Here is a 21777-nt window from a genome sequence, read left to right as displayed (position 1 = left end):
GGTATATGCTGATGTCACGGTACGTTGGTGGTGAAGGTAGCAAATGGGGTGCCAATCAAATGGGATGCTTAGTCCTCAATGATGTTAGGCTTCTGAAGTGTATTTTTGTTAAAAAGTGTAGCCTCAAGCTTTAATGATCTTGAAGCGGGGTTTCATTATGTGGATAAGGGTATCATTTTAGGTTTCAAGTGCTCAATTCCCATAGGTGGTGCAGCCTGTCCGAGGCTTAGGATTCTCCAGTTACTAGGCCGTGTGGCCTTACATCCATTAAATAAGGCACAAGCCCCTGGGGACTTCAGTTGCAGGGCAAGGACAACTGCTTTCTGTTGTTAATTTCAATGTTTTGCCCTTTTCTTGTTGTTACAAGAGTAAAATTCAGCCTCTTAACCTTTTGTTTAAAACATTTTCGTGAGATGTAGACACCGGTGGAACGGCCAGACTTGTTTCTCACCCCTAACTGTCTCTGAAGTGGCCAAGCAGTTAAGAGGTAAGTACATTGCTGTGAGTTTGAAGTGACATTCTGGCCAACTCAGGTAAGGACAGCAGATCATCTTCTCCAAAGTGAACCAAGCCGGTTCCACCATTCACAGCTGATCTGTACCTTGTCCATTTTCCAATCAGCAGGTCAGGCAGCAACCAAGGAACAGGAGATTCGACATTTCGGGCATAAGCCCTTCTTCTGAAGAAGGGCTTATGCCCGAAATGTCAAATCTCCTGTTCCTTGGATGCTGCCTGACCTGCTGCGCTTTTCCAGCAACACATTTTCAGCTCTGATCTCCAGTATGTGCAGACCTCACTTTCTCCTCATTTTCCAATCAGCATGAGCGAACCAGATTGAGAACATCAACAAACTATTTGAACATATGTATCGTCACCTTTAAAGCTGCTTTAGCCAAAAGAATCCAAAAGGTGCAATCTACCTCTTTTTCTTATGTACAGATTTTCTCTCACACAGACACACAGAGTTTAAATCCCTTAGCTCTGGAGCTCTGAGACCAACTAACTCAGCACAGAGCGAGGATCAAACTGAGTAACATCTGGTTTGTACGGCTCAGCGCTGTGCTAAGTGGTGGTTTCAGCCACTGGACAACCTGGAAACTGAGAAGCTCTTCTTTAACCTTGCTCAATTGCATTATTGGAAGACAAAGATACAAGCTCCAGTCTTTAAAGGGCCAACAGTGAGATCAAATTCCGATTTTAAACTTTGTCAATTTTATGTTTTTTTGCACATAGAACAAGCTTCAGCAAACTATTTCCGGACTACTTCCCTTCAGCAGAGTCTAGTCTTCCCTGACTCGTCTCTACTTCTACTCCCAAGTCATCCATTCATATCATTAACCTCCTGCCACACCTCAGGAAATGGGCCAGGTGTTTCACCTCTGCTAACAGGGATTCAGGGAACATGTCTTTTGCCAAACAGAGAATTCAGAACATGAACGTTTACTATAATCTTGGGCATGTGAAACAAAATTACATCTTAACACAGATAAAATGTACATCTCTATTTTAATGGTAACATCACAGACAGTACTCTTTTAAAATGATGTGCTCTGCTCCTCATTATTCAAAGTACCACATTCTATACATATTTCCTCCTGTTTGATTTCCACCACGTTCAAATCAAGATACGTTGCACCATTTGCTATTCTTTTCTTATTTTTTCTTCAAGTTTCAGAAAATTTCTCACCCAGCCTCCACAATCTTCTAAATTAAAAATATGGCAATGTTTAATCTTCACTTAATTTAATCCAGCTGTCCTTCAACCGTCTTCCAAGAAACAGTAACACTCACTATGTCAAGGTCACCTGTTGCATGCACAGCTCTAGGTCAATTCTGGAAATCAAAGATTTCTTACAGTGTGGAAGCAGGCCATTTGGTCCATCGGTTGCACGCTGATACTCTGAAAAGCAGCTGACCCAGACTGACCCCTCCACCCCATCCCTGCAACCCTGCATTCCCTATGGCTAATCCACCTAGCCTGCACACCCATGGACACTACAGGCAATTTTGCATGGTCAATACTCCTCACCTTCACATCTTTGGACTGTGGGAGGAAACTGAAGCACCAGCAGAGAACCCACACAGTCAAGGGGAGAATGTGCAAACTCCACATTGGGTGGAACTGAACCTCAGGTCCCTGGTGCTGTGAGGCAGCAGTGCTAATCAGTGAGTACCTTGAGAGAGTCAAAACAGGAAGTTCCCCATTGAGCATTTTGCAGTTTCCTCCAATACTGGTTTTGGTTCTTCCATTTTATTTTTCAGTTTAAATAATCATGGCTGCTGTCCCACAAGGCAGTATCAGTGCTACTTAATCGTCCTTAATCATGCTTTTTTTTCCCCCACTCTTATGTTTTGAGGTTCAATGTTCTGAAAACAAAAACCTACACACATGGTCCAAATAAGATTTCTAGTTAACATACTGGACTATGTGGGAATACGAAAAGCACACGAGCGAAGTGGTCAACAGTCATCATTGTATGTTACATCATTTGACGTTGAATGGCGATCGACAAATTAGTTAGGAGAAAGCGAGGACTGCAGATGCTGGAGATCAGAGTCGAGATTGTGGTGCTGGAAAAGCACAGCAGGTCAGGCATCATCCGAGGAGTAGTAGAATCGACGTTTCAGGCATAAGCCCTTCATCAGGGCTGACCTGCTGTGCTTTTCCAGCACCACACTATTGAATCTACAAATTAATACAAAGCCAGAGCCAATTGGTCTGTGCCAATGTTCACATGAAATAGATCTCACCCCTCTACATCTTTCTTTCTCCCTCCTGTGCCTATGTAGCTGCCCATACATTGAACCTATGCTATTCACCTTAATCGCTCCTGTGTGTAGCAGGTTCCACATTATCATCACCTCTGGGTAAATAAGTTTCTCTTGAATTCTTTCATATCTAACATTGAAAACATACAAACTTAAAGTACATTCTCAGAAATCTGCTGTACTATGACACACTACGGAGACAGAAAAGAAAGACTTGCACATAATCTGAGGTTTCGCCTGCGCTGAAATTTGTATTATTTCCTCACTCTAAGGAAAAACCCCAGAGAGAAGGAAGGGCTGTCTGTTTTAACTGAGCACTCTCAAAAATACAGCACAGTAAAGAAAAAAGAAAGACTTTTCAAAGAGTTCCACATATAATGAATTACTTTGAAATTCAGTGGCGCACACAGAAGACAAAGCAATGAGGGCAGACGACTGCCTTCATCAAATCTAGCTGTGCCAGGAACAGTCTGTAAAAGCACTGAGCATGCCTGATAAGACCTGGCACCCACCAGCCTCTGCCGCAACAAAGGTTCCTTTCTTCATTCCTCTCTCTTGATCATTCATGCTCGATATATGGGCAAACACTCTCTGCAAAGCTTGAGTAATCAATAGAGATACCTGGATCGTTGAGCTACATTCCATTTGAGATGGCTGCACTCACTTTTTCCACCAAGGCCTGGCAAAACGTAGTAGGCTGCAAAAGATCCTTCAGGTAGCAAGTTACTACTTGCTTCAATCACAACAAAAAAAAGGTTGTTGATATTGAAAACTCATTTCCGATTTCTTCAAGAAAGAATGCAGAATCACAGAACATAGAAGAAGTTCATGTAATCCTCCATACCAGTGTTAGCTCTTTGAAAGAGCTTCCCAACTTGTGCCACGTCTCTGCTATTCCCTTGTAAATTTTTGAAAGGTTGCTTCTCAAAATTATGTCCACTCCCCTTATTGAATCTGTTTCCATCACCCTTTCAGGCATGGCGTTAGAGGTCATAACAACTCTTTGAGCGAAAATATAAAGCACTTTCCCACTATTTGAAATCTGTGTAGTGGTTACCAAACCTCCTGCCAGAAGAAAGAATTTCTCTCCACCTGCTCTACCAAAACACTTCCCAATTACGAACTCATTCGTCAAATCACCCTATAGTCTTATCAGATCTCGTGGGAATATCACAGCTTCTCTTGTCTCTCTCCACGGAAGTGATGCACTTTATTCAGAGTAAAGGTAAGATGATCACAGACCTACTGGATCATAGGGCTGCTCTCCCATTAAAGAGGTGGCACTTTAATATGAGGGTCACCATGTCTTAGGTTGAAAAAGTGGACCTTCATGGTAACCTCAGCCAGTGTGGGAAATGAACCAATGCTGTTGGCTTCATTCTACATTGCAAAGCAGCTACCCAGTCATCTAGCCAACTGAGTGAACTATTCCTTATCCCCATACATGGTACTATTCCAATGGCATCATTCCAACACATTTCTTTTCCACATTTTCTTCAAAGAGTACAGTGGTCTGAATTGGGCACAGTGGACCTAATCAGGCTTAATTAGTGATTTGCAAAGGTTGAGCATGGCTTTTCTAATTTGGAAGAGTAACTAACATAAAGGTAAATGTTTTCAAAGCATATGGGGCTGGGGTATCTGTAGGAATTGTTTGCAGTGCCTGCAGAACACCCATAGAGTCCACCAAGGAACCCTGGCATTTCCCCATAGGTTTTATGAATCATTCACAATGACGAGGAGAAATCCCATGGAAATTCAACTCTTTAAACATAAAGAGGTTAGTCCAGAATGCAGGGAGACCTTCAAACGATAAAGGCTGTGCTGGAAATGAAGGAATGGCAAAGATATTTAATATGCACTGGCAGCGACTACTGTTGAAGCCCATGTGCATCCTCACTCCATGAGCACTTTACGCAGATGGCAATCAGGATTAGCTGATGTCCATGATCACACCATATTGCAACCTCACTGCTGGCTTATAAGGCCAGCTCCAATATCGAAAGTTATAACAGTATTGAACAGGATTACGCTGTATTAGTCAACTGAACTGTTAGGACAGGTTCAGAGGCAAGGTTCAATTGCCTTCTTAACCCTAGCTCTTCACCCTAAAATAGATTAACCTTCAGCTTATGACAAAAGGAAAATACTGGATGCTAGAAGCATGAAAAATAAAAATATACTCGAAATACTTAACAGGTCAGATGGCATCTGTGGTGAGAAACAGAGTTAACATCTCAGGTCGATGACCTTTGATTAGAAAAAAAGGAGTGCTAGAAACAGGAGATGATTCTCAGCTAGGAGGAGGAGGAGGGCAGCAAGTACAAAAGCTAAGGCTTGTAATGCGGTGGAGGACAGGAGACACTAACTAACAAAAGTTTCTGATGTAAAAAACCAAGGAGAATGGTATTAGGGAACCAAATGCTGTGTCTATAGTCTGGACTTTCATTTCTATTCAATCTGCGCTTCCTACTTGCTTAGAACATCTGACATTTTTCTTCATATCCAATCCAAGGTCAGCAACCTAAAATGCAATGTCTCAGCAAATTACTGCAGATGCTGCAATTTGTACTGAACATTAAAAAAATGCTGAAGATCACAGCAGGGCAGGCAGCATCCATGTAGAGAGACAGAACAAGCTAACATTTGAAGTCTAGACGACTCTTCAGCACTTTGTATGGATGCTGCCTGACCCACTGTGCTTTCTAGCATTTTTTGTTTTCAAACTAAAACCTGGTTCTCTTCGCAGATGACCTGCTGAGTATTCTGAGCATTTTTTTTTTGTTTTTTTCTTTAGACATTAAGCCAGTGGCTTCACATCTCTGAAATACTGTCTCCTGATCAGATTCCAGTATATAACATGCTGCATTGCGGATCACAGAGTTACAATCCTAGTGGCAAGTAAGTGAAAGGGCCAACAGGACATTTTTAAACACGTGGCAAGCACTGACATTCCAGAAAATGATTTATTCTAAAGAATTGCTTTGTTCAAAAACCCAGTGGCTCCCTTAGGCCAACACTCAAAACTTCAGTGCAGAAGAAACATCTGAAATGGAGTGCCTGTAAACTGAAAAGATCACGTTGTTCGAGTGCGAATCCATAAGGAAAGCAAGGCTGAGGTAGGTCACAATTATTTTCATTTGATTTAGTTGCTGGCAAGGCAAATGCTGGACTGATCTTTGCTGTGAAGCCATTATTCAGTGTTTTCCAAAGATTTATCAACTAAAGTGAATTCAAGCTCAGATTCTACGCTGCAGTGTTGCCCTAAAGCAGTAAGCGTACACACTGGAACAGAATTCCATTCTGATTGCCAAAATTGCTGCAGGCTCAGCTGATCACAGTTGTGAGGAGTTTAAATAGCAAGAGGTCCAAGCCCAAAGTGTGGTCCTTACGAATAAAAAAGGCAATCAGCTAGAACTGCTTTATCAATTGTGCAATAAAAGTTACCAAGGAAGGCCATTGAGGCCAACCAGATCAATAAGTTCAAAAACTAATTTGATGATCTCAGCAAAATATGTGGAGCAGGTTTGGGAGGAATAGGTGCCTTCAGATGCATAGTTCTTAATGCTTCCTATCACTGGGATTTTCTTGGGTCATCTCTGGGTCTGTTGCAAACTAATTGCTGGAAATTAATCAACAACACCGTTATTGTTGTATAAAGCGAGTGCAAGAATGACAGATATCAGAAATCAGATAGCTAGGTGGTAATGGATAGAGCACTGAAGTCAAATCTTTATTCAATTATTTACTTTTATTTAGAGGTACAATTCACATCTATTGTGCACCTCCAACAGCACAGACCTTGTTCATGTCCATATTTTACTAAGGAGCAGAGGCCTCAATTTTACCTTGGTGGAGATTTTTAATTGGCAATTAAAAGTAGAAATGGACCCCGACAGACCTTAAATAAACACAAAAATATTGATAATACTAAGTTATGGCAATTTGCTGCTGTACATTCAGATTTTTCCATTTTTATTTCAGATTTATGCTAATTACAGTATTTCTCCTTATGTAAGGCATGTATGGAATGAGCTGGCAGAGGACGTAGTGGAGGCTGGTCCAACTGCAACATTTAAAAGGCATCTGGATGGGTACATGACTAGGAAGGGTTTGGAGGGATATGAGCCAAATGCTGGCAAATGGATCTAGATTAGCTTGGGATATCTGGTCGGCATGGACAATTTGGATCAAAGGGTCTGTTTCCGTGCTGTACATCGCTTGCGACTGTACGACTCTATTGGACCTTGTTCTATTTTCATCAAATTATCCCTATTCTTCTTTCTGCTAATTTTGTACTTAGAAGGATAAGTAAGGTTGATACATGTAATGGCATTTCTCTCTTTTGAATGGTCCTGATGTTCTTTCATTCCCCTTAACTCCTCCCCTCTAATGTCTTTTCAGTGTTTGCAACTCTACAGCACATTCCCTTGACTAAGAAACTCTTGGAGAATAAAGTGAGGACTGCAGATGCTGGAGATCAGAGCTGAAAATGTGTTGCTGGAAAAGAAGAAGGGCTTATGCCTGAAACGTCGAATTTCCTGTTCCTTGGATGCTGCCTGACCTGCTGCGCTTTTCCAGCAACACATTTTCAGCTAAGAAACTCTTGACCTGCCAGGCTCCACATGGTCACCTCCAAATGGTACAAAGACTGTGGCTCCTATATTTACAGAGGTGACTTGTGTAGGAAAGGAAGTATGGGTACCCAGAATATGGAGAAGGTAGGTGGATTTTTAGTCTGGAAGCTTAAATGTCTGGGTTTCCTCACATCCTTTCGAGATTGGGCCCTACATCAGGGACGTTTTTTGTTTGCTTAACGGAGACCCCACTCCTTAGTCAGCCTGACTGAAATAACTTACAGGAAGTCCTCCAGAGCAGTCTTCTAACTCCAAGTAAGCAGTGTGCAGCTGCTAGTAGGAGCGGTGTCTGAGGCTGACAGCTAAATATCAGAAATAAGTTAAGGTTGGGAGAATTGAGGGGTAAAGCACTCCTGATTCTCCAGGCCCACAGCAGTGTTGAAAGGCCACAAATATAAACAAAAGGTGAACCATGGGCATTCCTGAAGTTTTAATAAAAGACTTACACAGCATTAGCACATTGAGCCCAAGCATGGTCCCTTCCATCCTGAGTCTATGAAAAGCATGCTTCCCAAAAGCCTCAAAAGAAAGACCAAAAACTCATATCCTCACTGCATCCAATGTATTACTCAGCCCAATTCCAGATTTACACCCACCAGCAAATGTCACCACCCTCCCTTGATACCTCCCTCAAGTGGTTAGACTGTTTTCCTAAAGGTAAAAACAATGACTGCAGATGCTGGAAACCAGAATCTAGATTAGAGTGGTGCTGGAAAAGCACAGCAGGTCAGGCAGCATCCAAGGAGCAGGGAAATCGACGTTTCGGGCAAAACACCCTTCATCAGGAATAGAGGCAGAGGGCTTGCAGGGTGGAGAGATAAATGAGAGGAGGGTGGGGGTGGGGAGACTTCTTTGAATACTGTATTTGCATTATCACAGCAAGAACCAATAAGGAACCAGGGAGAAAATTAACTCAGTCAGAAGCTAACGGCCAAGTGCTTCTAAGTTCAGATTTAAATACTAACGGTGTGGATTATAAAGAAAAAAACATATAAAATGAAAATAGATTAATTCTCAGGATCTTGTAGCACAATGGCAGTATCCCTTATTATGAGCCAGGAGACTTGGTTCATGTCCCTCCTCCTCCAGAGATGTTCAATGACGTATCTGAACAGATTGATTAGAAAATATCTGTGTAGGGAGAACGTGTTGGAGAGTGTGAAGCCTGAATAGAAATAACACTGTGGGTTCAATTGTAGACTCTTCGAAGAAGATAAGGCAGAGGCTGTCCAAAAGGTTGAGATGCTATGAGACAGTGAATTAAAAGCAGGAAATGGATTGAGATGTCCTGACTTCAATACAATGAGCAACGAATCCTCTGAATTCTCCAACCAAGAGAACTGTGGCCACTCATTTTGTGACTATATTCAAAACTGAGATCAAGAGGTTTTTAGACTCTAAGGGAATCCAAGATTATAATGATCAGGTGGAAAGTGGAATTGATATCAAAGAACAGCCATGACCTTAAAAATGGCAATGCTGGTTTGCACAGTTTGCTCTTCTCGTTTGTACAATTTTTCTTACCCAGGAAGTTACATTGGTCCTAAAAGACCAAGGTGTGAAACTTAAGCTTTCGTTAAAAGTCACACAATACTAGGATATAGTCTATCTAAAGAAGGAGCAGCGCTCTGAAAGCTTGTACTTCCAAATAAACCTCTTGGACTGTAACCTAGTGTTGTGTGGTTTTTAACTTTGTCCACCCCAGTCCAACACCGGCACTTGCACATCACCTAAGTTTTAGATAGACTGAGAAATTGCAGAAAAAGGCAGAAAAACAGGCACAAGTCATGAGAGAAAGAGACCTTAACGCCAGATTTCATTTGTCAACAGACTACAAAGGAAATAATAAATAAGATCAAAGATATTCATCTGAACAATAGAGATCGGCTTGAGCAGCTTTTCCAGTTTTCCAAGGCTTTAGGTGCACTTAACAAGGATTTGAAATAGATTAAATTCTCTGACTCCAATACTTTAATAAAGTCAGAAGATTCTTCATAGCGTATCTACCAGCACTTACGGGTTAAACACAAGAACAAAGTCACAAGGGTACACTCTCATGAAAAGAAACTGGACTGTCTGAGTCATCACCAAGTCATTCCTGTCTCCGGCTTTTTAAGCCCAGTCTCAATGCTGTATCATAGAAGGTACAAGCTTCAGCACTCATCTTCATTCTAAATTAACAGTAACCCATTACCAGGTTGGTACACATATTCAGTGACACAGCAAGTCAAAAGTTCTGCTTCTGGGGATGGATGGAGCTGGGCAACCGAGACTAGATGCGAGTCCTTTGGGCTGTGAAATGAGCAGCAGGAATTAATCATGACCGATGCCCAATCAGATATTACTGTAAAAGCTAAACTGGAGTTTCCTGTTAAATAGACCATCATGAAACCAGCTCAACACAAAGAACCTACAACAACAACTTGCATTTTCACTACAATTAACGTCCAAAGGAGCTTCACAACAGTGTCATAAAACACAATTTGATACTGAGCAACATTAAGAGATATCAGGATAAGTGCCCAGAAATTTGGCCAGAGGAAGATTTTACCAAGCAACCATTTGACAGAGAGGGGAAGAAAAAAAACAGAAACCTTAGGGAAAGAATTCCAGGGTTTAGGATCTGAGCAACAGAAAGAATATTCGGTATTGGTGAGCAATTAAAATCAGGGATGTGCAGGAGGTTAGAATTTGAGAAGGACAGAGATCTCAGAGGTCCTTAGGGATGAAGATGGTCAGTAAACTATAGAGGCGTGGAGCCTTAGTATAATTTGAAAACACAGATATGTATTTTCTACATCTATGAGCAGGAATCACCATAAAGCTCGAACATTACAGAAATAGATAAATGGGACTTAGCTGAGTTACAATGCCAGTAAGTAAAGTTTTGGATGAGCTCAAGTTTATGGAAGTTGCTCAATGGGTGCTAACCAAAGTCAATAGCTTTAGTCTCCCTAATATTTAATTGAGAATAAAACGCAACATAAAAACATGAAAATGTTCAGGTTCTGTTCAGCATTCAACTTGTTACAACTACACTGCACCTGAGCATTTGCATGCCAACTGCTCTCTCCCTACCTTACGGCACAACACAATCTTGGGTTTCTTCCCAAGCAACTGATCACTGAATTATCAACAGGTACCTCCTTGCATTATACTATCTCCCAGTGCAGATTGCAACATGAAGAAAAATAACCTAGCCTAACTAAAAAAAAAACGCTCTCTCTTCACAATCTGTGTCTGCACACCACAAAGATATTTTCCATCTTTTGAAAAAGATTAAATTGTGTCCTTCTGCCTGATCGATAAACATTAAAACAAAAATCCAATGGCTGTATTTGAAAGAGACCAGGAGACAAAAGCGTATTCACCTTACTGATTGCACATAACTGGCATGTTAATACAAGTTCCTGTATTAATCATACATTAATGATGACATGCACATATAAAGCATCTAGTAAACACAGTGAAGTGCTTCCAAAGTATTCCAACAGAATGTTAAGATACAGATTGTGATACTGAGCTACATTTGGAAAATTAGAAGTTGCCAGAAGCCTGGTCAAACAGTTATGTATTCAGGGAGCAAAGATGAGAAGCATGGTGAGGGAACGAGCATTTGGCAGCCAAAGGCATGCCTACTAACTGAGATACATGTGAGCCCAGGAAAAATGCAGAGTTCACACAGGCTTGTAGAGCTGGAGGCATAACAGAAATAGGCAGGAGCACAGCCATGGAGGAATGTGAACATGGGGAAGAGAATCTTAAAGATGTTGATGGAGTGCAAGCAAATGGAACTTGAACCACTTTAGATTATAAAACCACAAGATGCAGAGGTAAGCTACTTGGTCCACCAGATCTTCACAGCCATTCAATGAGAGCATGGCTGATAATCCACTTGCTTGCCTTATCCCCACGACACATGGTTCCCTTACCAGTTAAAGTCTGCCTATCTCTTAAATATACTCAATGATGCAGCATCTCAGCTCTCTGCAGTAAAAAGCTCCACAGATTATCTACTTCCTGTGAGACGAAATTCCTCTTTGCTGTTGTTTTAACGGGCAAGCACATACTCTGAGACTACTCTTCTCCTGGACTCTCCCACCTAGGCTAAACACCCTCCTAATATCTACACTGTCAAGGCCCTAAATGTGTTTCAATACAGTCTTCTACACTTCGGTGAGTACAAACCCAATCCGCTCAACCTTTCCTCATAAGAAAATCCCTCTGTGCCTGGGATCAACCCAGTGATTTTATTCTGGACTCTTCCAATGCCAGTACGTCTTTCCTTGGATAAAGGGAGAAAAACTGTTCCCATTATTGAGCTGCAGTCCGATTAATGACTTGCATAGTTCTAGCAAAAACTTCCGAGGAGCGAGACAGTCAACGTCAACTCTCTTGCTCCTCGGATGCTGCCTGACCTGCTGTGTCCTTTCCAGCACCACGCTTTAGCATCTGATTTCTCCAGCATCTGCAATCCCCACTGTCTCCTCGTTTAACAAAACTTCCCTAACTTTGCACTCCATTCTCTTTGAAATAAAGATCAACAGTTCATTTGCCTTCCCCTATTACTCGCTGAACTCGGATGCTAGATTTTTGTGTTTCACGCATGAGGTCATCCAAATCTCTCTGCCATGGCTTTGTACAGTTTATCTTCATTTAAATAATATTCAGCTTTCTGTTCTTCCTGCCAAAGGGCATGAAGTCTTTTTTTTAAACCTTCTATTCTATCTGACAAATTTTGCCCAGTCACTTAACCTGTCTTTATCCCAGTGTAGTTTCTGTGCATTAGGATACAGACAGCAGAATTTTAGACAGTTTGAGAGTGCCGAGGGTACCAAGTGGGAGTCTGGCCAGGACAACATGAGAATAGAGTGTGGTGCTGGAAAAGCACAGCAGGTCAGGCAGCATCGCGGAGCAGGGAAATCGACATTTTGGGCATAAGCCCTTCATCAGGAATAAGACGTGTGGGCCAGGGAACTGACAGATGAAAGGAAGGGGTTTGGGGTTAGTCGTTGACAATGCAATAAGTGGATGAAAGTGGGGGAGAAGGTGATAGGTCGGAAAGAAGGGTGGAGCGGATAGATGGGAAAGACAATGGACAGGTCAAGAGGATGGTGCCAAGTTGGAAGCTTGGGATTGGAATAATATTGGGGGGGGGGGAATGAGGAAACTGGTGAAATCTACATTGATCCCGTGCAGTTGCAGGGTCCCAAGGTGGAAGATAAGGCATTCTTCCTCCAGGCATGAGGTAGTAAGGGTTTGGCGATGGAGGTGCCCAGGACCTGCATGTCTTTGGCGGAGTGGGAAGGAGAGCTGAAGTGCTCAGTCACAGGGAGGTGGGGTTGGTTGGTGCAGGTGTCCCAGAGATGTTCTCTGAAACTATCCGCAAGTTGGCATCCTGTCTCCCCGATGTACAGGAGACCACATTGGGTGCAAAGGATACATTAGATGACATTGGTTGGGGGTGGGGGGGGAGTTTACAGGTAAATTTCTGTCAGATGTGGAAGAATCCTTTGGGGCCAAGACAGAGATAAGAGGGGGCTGTGTGGGCGCAGGTTTTGCACTTCCTGCAATGGCATGGGAAAGTTCCGAGAGCAGGGTGTGGGCTGGTGGGGTAGTGCATGGATCTGACGAGGGAATCGCGGAGGGAATTGTCTCTCTGCAATACTGATAGAGGAGGGGAGGGAAATATATACCTTATCACTCAAAGTCGATTCTCCTGCTCCTCAGATGCTGCCTGACCTGCTGTGCTTTTCCAGCACCACACACTCGACTCTGATCTCCAGCATCTGCAACCCTCACTTTCTCCGAGATCATGAGAAAAGTCTACTCTGAGAACTAGCAAAAGGGACAATTAACCAAACTGCTTTAAGCTGGATAAAATGGGTGATGTTTCAGAGATGGAAATAGTCATTCTTGGTGCTCGACATATCAAAGCTACATTCAAATGGCTGTCAAAACTAATGCATCAGGCACTTACACAGCTGTACAATTTATATTGCTAATTCATGACCCCAGGACCCTCTGTAATACCCCAGCAGGTTTTGTATATTATACATCATAAAGGTAATCTAAAGCTTGTGTGGGACATTGAAAAAGTAAAGCACTCAGACTTGCTTTCCTTTACTAGTATTAAGGAATGCTGCCATCTTTTCATTAATATACTCAACTGCAATAATACCAGCACTGACAAACACTTTATAATCATGGTAAATGGCAGAAATCTTTCTCAATACTTGCAGCTTTGCACAGAACAGAATTCCTTGCATGGAATGACAGTAGTAAATAAACTTCCACAAATCATAGGGTCTGTGAGTAAAATCACCCGCACTGGAAACATTCCAGCTGAGCCCATGTTTACTGTGCTGGTGACGGACCATTAATAAAAGGCCCCGGTGCAAAGTGTGAAGTTATTTCTAGGCTAAATTTAGCTCGTGACTGTTTCACTTTATATCGCATCCACTGTTTTCTCCTCATACTAAATAGTCTATTCTTTCAGCATACCCTTATTTTTCAATCATTTCATTAATGGTCACAAGTCTTCCATTTTATTAGTATGGATGTGGCTTCTTTTATCCCTTAAGGGCTGCAATCACATATGGACCATCTTCCTATTATAAGAATGGCAACGGCAGTCAGGATTTCTATGACTTTGTACTTACTGCCATCTACCGTGGGAATACATTAAACATTTGATTAACTCTTCCCCAAATTTTTTTTTCTCAATTTATATTTAATGATCAATTGTAATATCTTTCAGTTTTAGATTTAACTCATGTATTATTTGTCATTGTCTCTCCTCCGGGTGCTACGGTTCCCTCCTACACTCCAAAGATGTGCAGGTTAGATGAATTGACAATGCTAAATTGCCCATAGCGTCCAGGGATCTATAAATTAGATAGATTAGCCACAGGGAATGCAGGGTTACAGGGATAGGGGAAGGAGGTGGTTCCCTTTTGGAGGTCAGTGTTGACTCAATGGGCCAAATGGCCTGCTTCCACACTGTAGGGATTCTTCTTCTATTAAATATGCATCTCAATGAATTGCTCTTCTCCTCAGTTTCTAAAAGTCTTTCAATTCCACTGACTTGTTGCGTTACATATTCATCTTGCAATCCTCACTTAAAAATCAATCATTTTTCCTATACCTTCAGTTTAATCCATGTCTCACATCAAGTTAACAATCGAGCACAGTGCTACACTCCCAGAGATGCTGTCCTTCATATAAAATCTTAAACTTGGCCATTGTGTGACTGCTCAGGTACATGGTCACCAAGCACAATTTAAAGTACAACAAGAATTTCCCAAATGTCTAGTGGACAACTTTCCTCTTTCAACTAATTGCCATAGGTCAACTACAGTCTGGGCTTTTGGGGTTGTTCTCTGTGTTGTGATTGGGATTGTCCACACATTATCTTTCATTAAACAAGGAGTGACTTGCATTTCTATGGCATCTTTCGAGGTCATAGCATTTTCCAAAGTGCTCTATAACCAACGAAGTACTTTCAAAGTTAAGTGATCATTGTAATGTAGGAAAAGTTGTGACCAATTTGCATTCAATAGACTTCCAAACACAATGTGACAACGACGAGATAATCTGTTTTAGTGATGTTGATTGATGTTGATAAATATTGGTCAGGGTACAAGGGAAAACTCCCATACACTTATTTAAATAGTACCTGAATCTTTCACAGCCATTTATATTACAGTTGTTCCTAACACTTCCATTGACAAATCAAAGTCATCAGCGGTGGCAGTGATTCGCTAACTGGTAATTTAGATTTCTTACAGCATGGAAACAGGCCCTTCGTCCCAACAAATCCAAACTGACCCGCCGAAAGGCAACCCACCCAGACCCATTCCCCTACATTTACCCCGACACCTAACACTACGGGCAATTTAGCACGACCAGTTCACCTAACCTGCACATTTTTATTTTGGATTGTGGTAGGAAACCGGAGCACCCGGAGGAAACCCACGCAGACATGGGGAGAATGTGCAAACTCCACACTGAGAGATGCCTGAGCAGGAATTGAACCCGGGTCTCTGGCGCTGTGAGGCAGCAGTGCTAACCACTGTGGGCGGCACAGTGGTGTCACATTATCCCCGTATCTGTGTGGGTTTCCTCCGGGTGCTCCGGTTTCCTCCCACAGTACAAAAATGTGCAGGTTAGGTAAACTGGCCATGCTAAACTGCCCATAGTGTTAGGTGAAGGGGTAAATGTAGGGGAATGGGTCTGGGTGGGTTGCTCTTCGGAGGGTCGGTGTGGACTTGTTGGGCCGAGGGCCTGTTTCCACACTGTAAGTAAAGTAATCTAAATCTATTTGCTAACTTGCTAACTGGTAATGATTGACCACCATCCATGACATGTCACAGATTCTGCGGGTCCTTGTTGGCTGATGTGCCCAATCCTACAGCTACAACTCTGGCCACACATTTGAGAGTGGCTTCTGAAAGGTGAAAGTGGTCCTTCGCCTTGAGATCAATGGTATTCTCTTCCCTGGTTTCCTTTTCCGGACTTCCTATTATCAATGGCTGTTCTTGAAGAATTGGATCCCTTCGTCCAGGAGTTTCCTCCAAGTCAGTTTCTTCTGAACAAGGGTCTCTCATGCATTGAAACCCATGCTGCATTTCTTGAGGGAAGCCTTCAGGGAGTATTTGAAATGCTTCCTTTGTAATCTTCTGAATTCTGACAGGTAGACACCTTCTGCAAGGCACCTTTTAACATGATAATGCTGTTGTACATCAGCAGACACATGATCCTGTTGACACATAATCTAGATCAGATTACACCTCCTCCCATCCTGCCCCCTGTAAAAACGCCATCCCATATTCCCAATTCCTTCACCTCTGCCGCATCTGCTCCCAGGAGGACCAATTCTAATACCGAACAACCCAGATGACTTCCTTCTTCAAGGATCGCAATTTCCCCCCAGACGTGATTGACGATGCCCTCCACCACATCTCCTCCACTTCCCGCTTCTCCACCCTTGAATCCCGCCCCTCCAATCGCCACCAGGACAGAACCCCACTGGTCCTCACCTACCACTCCACCAACCTCCACATACATCGTATTATCCTTCATCATTTCCGCCACCTCCAAATAGACCCCACCACCAAGGATATATTTCCCTCCCCTCCCAGGGTTCCGGAAAGATCACTCCCTCCGCGACTCCCTCGTCAGGTCCACACCCCCCAACAACTCAACCTCCACTCCCGGCACCTTCCCCTGCAACCACAAGAAATGCAAAACCTGCGCCCACACCTTCCCCCTCACTTCCTTCCAAGGCCCCAAGGGATCCTTCCATATCCGTCACAAATCCACCTGCACCTCCACACATATCATCTACTGCATCCGCTGCACCCGATGTGGCCTACTCTACATTGGGGAGACAGGCCGCCTACTTACCGAACGTTTCAGAGAATACCTCTGGGACATCCATACGAACTAACCCAACCGCCCCATGGCTGAACACTTCAACTCCCCCTCCCACTCCGCCAAAGACATGCAGGTCCTTGGACTCCTCCATCGCCAGACCATGGCAACACAATGCCTGAAGGAAGAGCGCCTCATCTTCCGCCTAGGAATCTTCCAACCACAAGGGATGAATGCAGATTTCTCCAGCTTCCTCATTTCCCCTCCCCTCACCTTATCTCAGTCCCAACACTCAGACTCAGCACCGCTTTCTTGACCTGCAATCTTCTTCCTGACCTCTCCTCCCCCCACCCCCCTCTTCGGCCTATCACTCTCACCTTAACGTCCTTCCATCTATCGCATTCCCAACGCCCCTCCCTCAAGTCCCTCCTCCCTACCTTTTATCTTAGCCTGATTGGCACACCCTCCTCATTCCTGAAGAAGGGCTCATGCCCGAAACGTCGATTCTCCTGCTCCTTGGATGCTGCCTGACCTGCTGCACTTTTCCAGCAACACATTTTCAGCTCTGATCTCCAGCATCCTCACTTTCTCCGAATAGGCTGATCTGGTTTGAGTTGAGATCTTGACGTCTGGGGAATCTCCCTATTGCTACAGCCTTCAGTCATTGTAGTAGCCAATGATATCACATGAAAATCTTCCACCGTTGAGGACTTGTTTCGGATTGCAATTTGTCTGGTTCCTCCCCTCTGACCTTATCATCATGGGCAGTCCCACTAGGAGTTGCGAACTCCAGATAGCTTTACTTTTGGGGATCAATGGAACACTCAATCCTCTCTACTTCAGCAAATTCGCAATCGATAGAATCCTCTTAACCACAAAGTTCCACAACAACTGAATAATCTAAACCTATTGGTACGTTCCATGTAATGAAATATCCCAGGGCTATTACAAAGCAAAATGTAATCACTGATCCACACAGGATAGTTCAACTCAGTTTACCAAAAGCCTGGGCAAAGAAGAAGGGGTGTCTTAAAGGACAAAAGTAGAGGCAGGAAGTGGTAAGGAGGCTTGCCAAGAGCTTAGACATCAGGCAGCTAAAATAAAGGTAAGACACAGGCAGAAAAGTCAACTGTTATTATGATAGCAGGATTTTACAACCTCAGCTGACTGACCACCATGATAAAAACATTAATCTGAAAGCTATGGGATTCTTCCATGTGCAAAATGACTGGCACATAACCAGCCATTTCATTTAGAGTCATATTAATGATCAGCACTGTAACAGACCATTCGGTCCAACTTGTCTATGCCAACCAAATATCGTGAATTAATCTAGTACATTTACCAGTATTTAGCCCATATCACTCTAAACTCTCCCTAATCATATACCCACCCAGATGTATTTTAAATGTTGCAAATGTACCAACCTCCACCACTTCCATACACTCACCATCCTCTGCATGAAGCAGTTGCCCCGAGATCCTTTTTAAATCTTTTCCCTCTAACCTTGAACCTGTGCCCTCTAGTTTTGGATTCCCTTATGCTGGGGAAAAGACCTTAACTGTTCACCCTAATCATGCCCAAAATGATTTTGTTAGGTTCGATAAGATCACCCCTCAGCCTCCATAGCTCCAGGGAAAAAAAGCCCCAGTCTATTCAGCCTCTCTCTCTCTACAGCTCAAATCCTCCAACCCTGACAGTATTGTTGCTAATCTTTTCAGAACCCTTTCAGGTTTCACAACATCTTGCTACAGTAGGTTCAACTATAACTTTTGGTCTTGCAGACTGCTTTTGAACATTTGAAGAATTTCATAAATAATGTTTTTCTTGTCTCTTCAGATCAGTGATAGATATTGACAGTAGAACCAACATCAGGGCTGAATTAAATTGGCCACACTCTCCAATTCAGAGTCCACACCACTGCAGCCTTGCAATAAATCAGTCAGCGGAACTTGTGATGATTACGTCTTGACAATAAGCTTATTGGAAATGTATACTGTTTCTAAAAAAAAACAAAGAAATAGCACCATAACGTTGACATTATACTGTCACAAAATGGATTCGGGAAAGGCAGGTGACTTCTGTTGTGGTTTCTCAACAGACAGTTACTGAAAGCGCAAGTGGTTTCTCAGGTGCTAACATTTCAATGGGAGAGATTTAAAGAATAATGGCCAGTGAACCTGGCAGTCCTTGAAGGTGGGTTGCCAAACAAAGTCATTCAGTATGATCACTGATGGGAATTATATTGGCTCTAACCCATTGTGTGGGCAATGGAATGCACTGATACTGTCATCACATGACGCAACTGGCCAGAGAGAGCACCAATATAATCCATCAAGGCAGTCTGGTACCAGCAACATAGAGCAAGAGATCACTAAACTTTGAAAAGACAGTCATCTCAGTCATTGAGAGGGAGCTAATTCTTTTTACCTGCACGATTACATTCTCTCACTGCAGCAGCTCAGTCTTAATTTTGTCTGGAAAAACCAGAAATTCAAACCTCTGTTTGACTTCTTCCTGTTACGCTGTTAGTAATTTAACTGTGCGTTAGAACTCTAGAAATCATCTCTAAGTGTGTCTGTCTGTGTGTTTGGGAAATTGGTGTTTGTTGTATTGTCATTTTGTTTTCACTTATTAATGTGATGTGGATGTCTCTGGCCAGGCCAGCATTTATTGCCTGATTACCCAGAGGAGAGTTGAGAGTCAACCACATTATTGTGGATCTGGAGTCACGTGTAGGCCAGACCAGGTAAAAAAGGCAGATCTCCTTCCCCAAAGAACTTCAGTGGATTACATGGGTTTTTCTGACAATCAACAATGATTGGTTATCATCATTCGACTCTTAATTCCATATTTTAAGTGAATTCAAATTCCACTGTCTGTCGTTGTGGGATTTGAACCCAGATCTCCAGAACGTAAGCCAAGTTTCTGGATTAATAGTCTGGCAATAATACCACACTTGCCTCCATGCCCACCCCCCCCAACCCACTTAGGAGTCTTCCAGTCTAGTCTTTAAAGCCACAGTATTCAAAAGGGTTAAAACACTTCTTCACAAAAGTATATCCTGCTGGGGTCGGCTGAAGGATAAAAAGATGGGAGAAATTATCCTCTAATACACTGACCCGCAAACTACCGTCCTGACTCATCTGTAAACAAACTGAACGATCAAAGTCAGGAGATCAAATATGATCTCAATATTCAACTTGATGATCTGAAGTGAAGCATCATACTAATAATCATACCCTTAACCTGCCTTTCTTAAAGCAACATTGACTTGGAATCATTGCTACCTCTCTCATTCAGTGTGACTAAGTTGATTCTTTATAGCGGAGTCCAATTTTTCCAAGGAAGTTCCAGCTGATAGTATTCAAATATACCTTTTATTTTGTAATGCCATTTACAAGTCTCTGCATGAATACAACCCCTCCAACTACCAGCAGTGTGTTATTCTCACACGACAGTAGCACATATACTTGTCATGTTTGATTTTATAACTATTCTTCCACAGAAACATCTTGGAAAAACAACTATTTCAAAAATGTTGTTTTAAAGCACGTTATTCATGCCAATTAAAACACCTTAAACAATAGACAGTTCAGATGTTAATTAGCTGACTTTGTGTTGTACCTTCATAGATTACAGGATGTGAATTAATAAACTTGGCTTGGTAAACAATAAAAACCTAACAGCCACAGTTAAAGGTTCACTGTTTCTGGATGCTGAGATTAGATGAATTTTACTTTTCTGGCTGTGAAATGACAAGTGATAAAAAAAATCCCCATTTGAGAGATCAAATTAAGGTTTGTTCTACTATAATATTACAAAGCAGTCAAGCAGTGAAAATAAAAAGATTATAATGCAGGCTAAGAGGTTAGTACCTTCTTTTAGTTAAGTAAGATGGCTTAGTGATACCAGAAAAGTATGCTTTTTGTTTTGTAACACACATTTTAATTGAAGTTTCACAAATTGAGTCTGCTCATTGAGCACACATTCACTTTAGGATAAAATAAAGCAGTTTACTCATTTAATCCAGTGTTTGCTCATCCCGCCTTTAGCAAAACTAAAGTCATACACACGCAAAAGATGCAAGTAATTTGGTTCAGCTCACAAGGGGGGGTCTACTGTTCCGTCCTCAGGTTACACTCTAATAATTGAGAAAAGGAAGTTTGAATCAACTTCCATTAAAGTTAGATGGTTAGAACAATTAATGGGAGTGACTGACATCACTGAACTCGAAAATGGTAAGGTATCATTGTAAAGTTTCACTTTTTTTTTACACGGGCATAGGAGGAAGTCTTCCAGACTCGACCCAGTTTCACCATTCAATGAGACCATGGTATTCTGTACCTCAATTTCATTTATGCACCCCTAATATTCTTGCCTAACAAAAATCTATAAACCTCAGTTTTTGAAAGGTGGTCAATACTTACCCCTCAACAAGACCACACAAACACATTGTTCGGTCACTATCAAATTGCTAATGGCATCATTTGGCTGTTGCATTTCCTCCATCATAACAGTGACAACAGTTCAAAAGTCCTTCATTGGCTGTAAAGTGCTTTGAGATGCCTCATGCTTGTGAAAGGCACTTTAAAAATGCAAGTCTTTATTTATATAATCTTTTTGCTGTGTCCAAAATGGATGCCACATTTCCCAACACAGGATATACTTCTTGATTGGAGAGCCCTTTGGGAAGTTCTGAGATCATGAAGGGTACTATGAAAATATAAAAACAAACCTTCGTCCTTTCTTAGTACACACTTACACAAAAGCCCCTGAAGTGCCCCTTGTTACAGACGTAGAGCCCACGTTTCTCTTCCCTGCAAGAAATTCTTCCCTTTGACACCAAAGATAAGTTTTCTGACTTTGTGTTGCATCATATCAAGTCACGTTTGGGGTTTGACAGTCTCTTTTGAAATTCAGCACACTTCCTCTCTAATTTCAACCCTTTTTTTAAACAAATTTCTCTAATTAAATTTCATTACACCCTCATAAT

General features: G+C 42.2%; 1 protein-coding gene and 1 long non-coding RNA gene across 10 annotated transcripts in view; one reads left to right on the top strand and one right to left on the bottom strand.

Moving 5' to 3' along the window:
- rad51b (RAD51 paralog B) overlaps positions 1-21777 on the bottom strand; it is a 582669-nt gene that overhangs the window by 382626 nt on the left and 178266 nt on the right. The window lies entirely within an intron of this gene.
- LOC132818100 (uncharacterized) overlaps positions 5737-21777 on the top strand; it is an 85013-nt gene continuing 68972 nt past the window's right edge. The window contains exon 1 of the long non-coding RNA XR_009644959.1: positions 5737-5888. This is a non-coding gene — a long non-coding RNA (uncharacterized LOC132818100). The remainder of the gene's footprint in view (positions 5889-21777) is intronic.

Source organism: Hemiscyllium ocellatum, chromosome 8, assembly GCF_020745735.1.
Source record: "Hemiscyllium ocellatum isolate sHemOce1 chromosome 8, sHemOce1.pat.X.cur, whole genome shotgun sequence".
Classification (NCBI taxonomy): Eukaryota; Metazoa; Chordata; class Chondrichthyes; order Orectolobiformes; family Hemiscylliidae; genus Hemiscyllium; species Hemiscyllium ocellatum.
The sequence above is the reverse complement of the archived record's forward strand: the minus strand, read 5'-3'. Positions and strand labels throughout refer to the sequence as shown.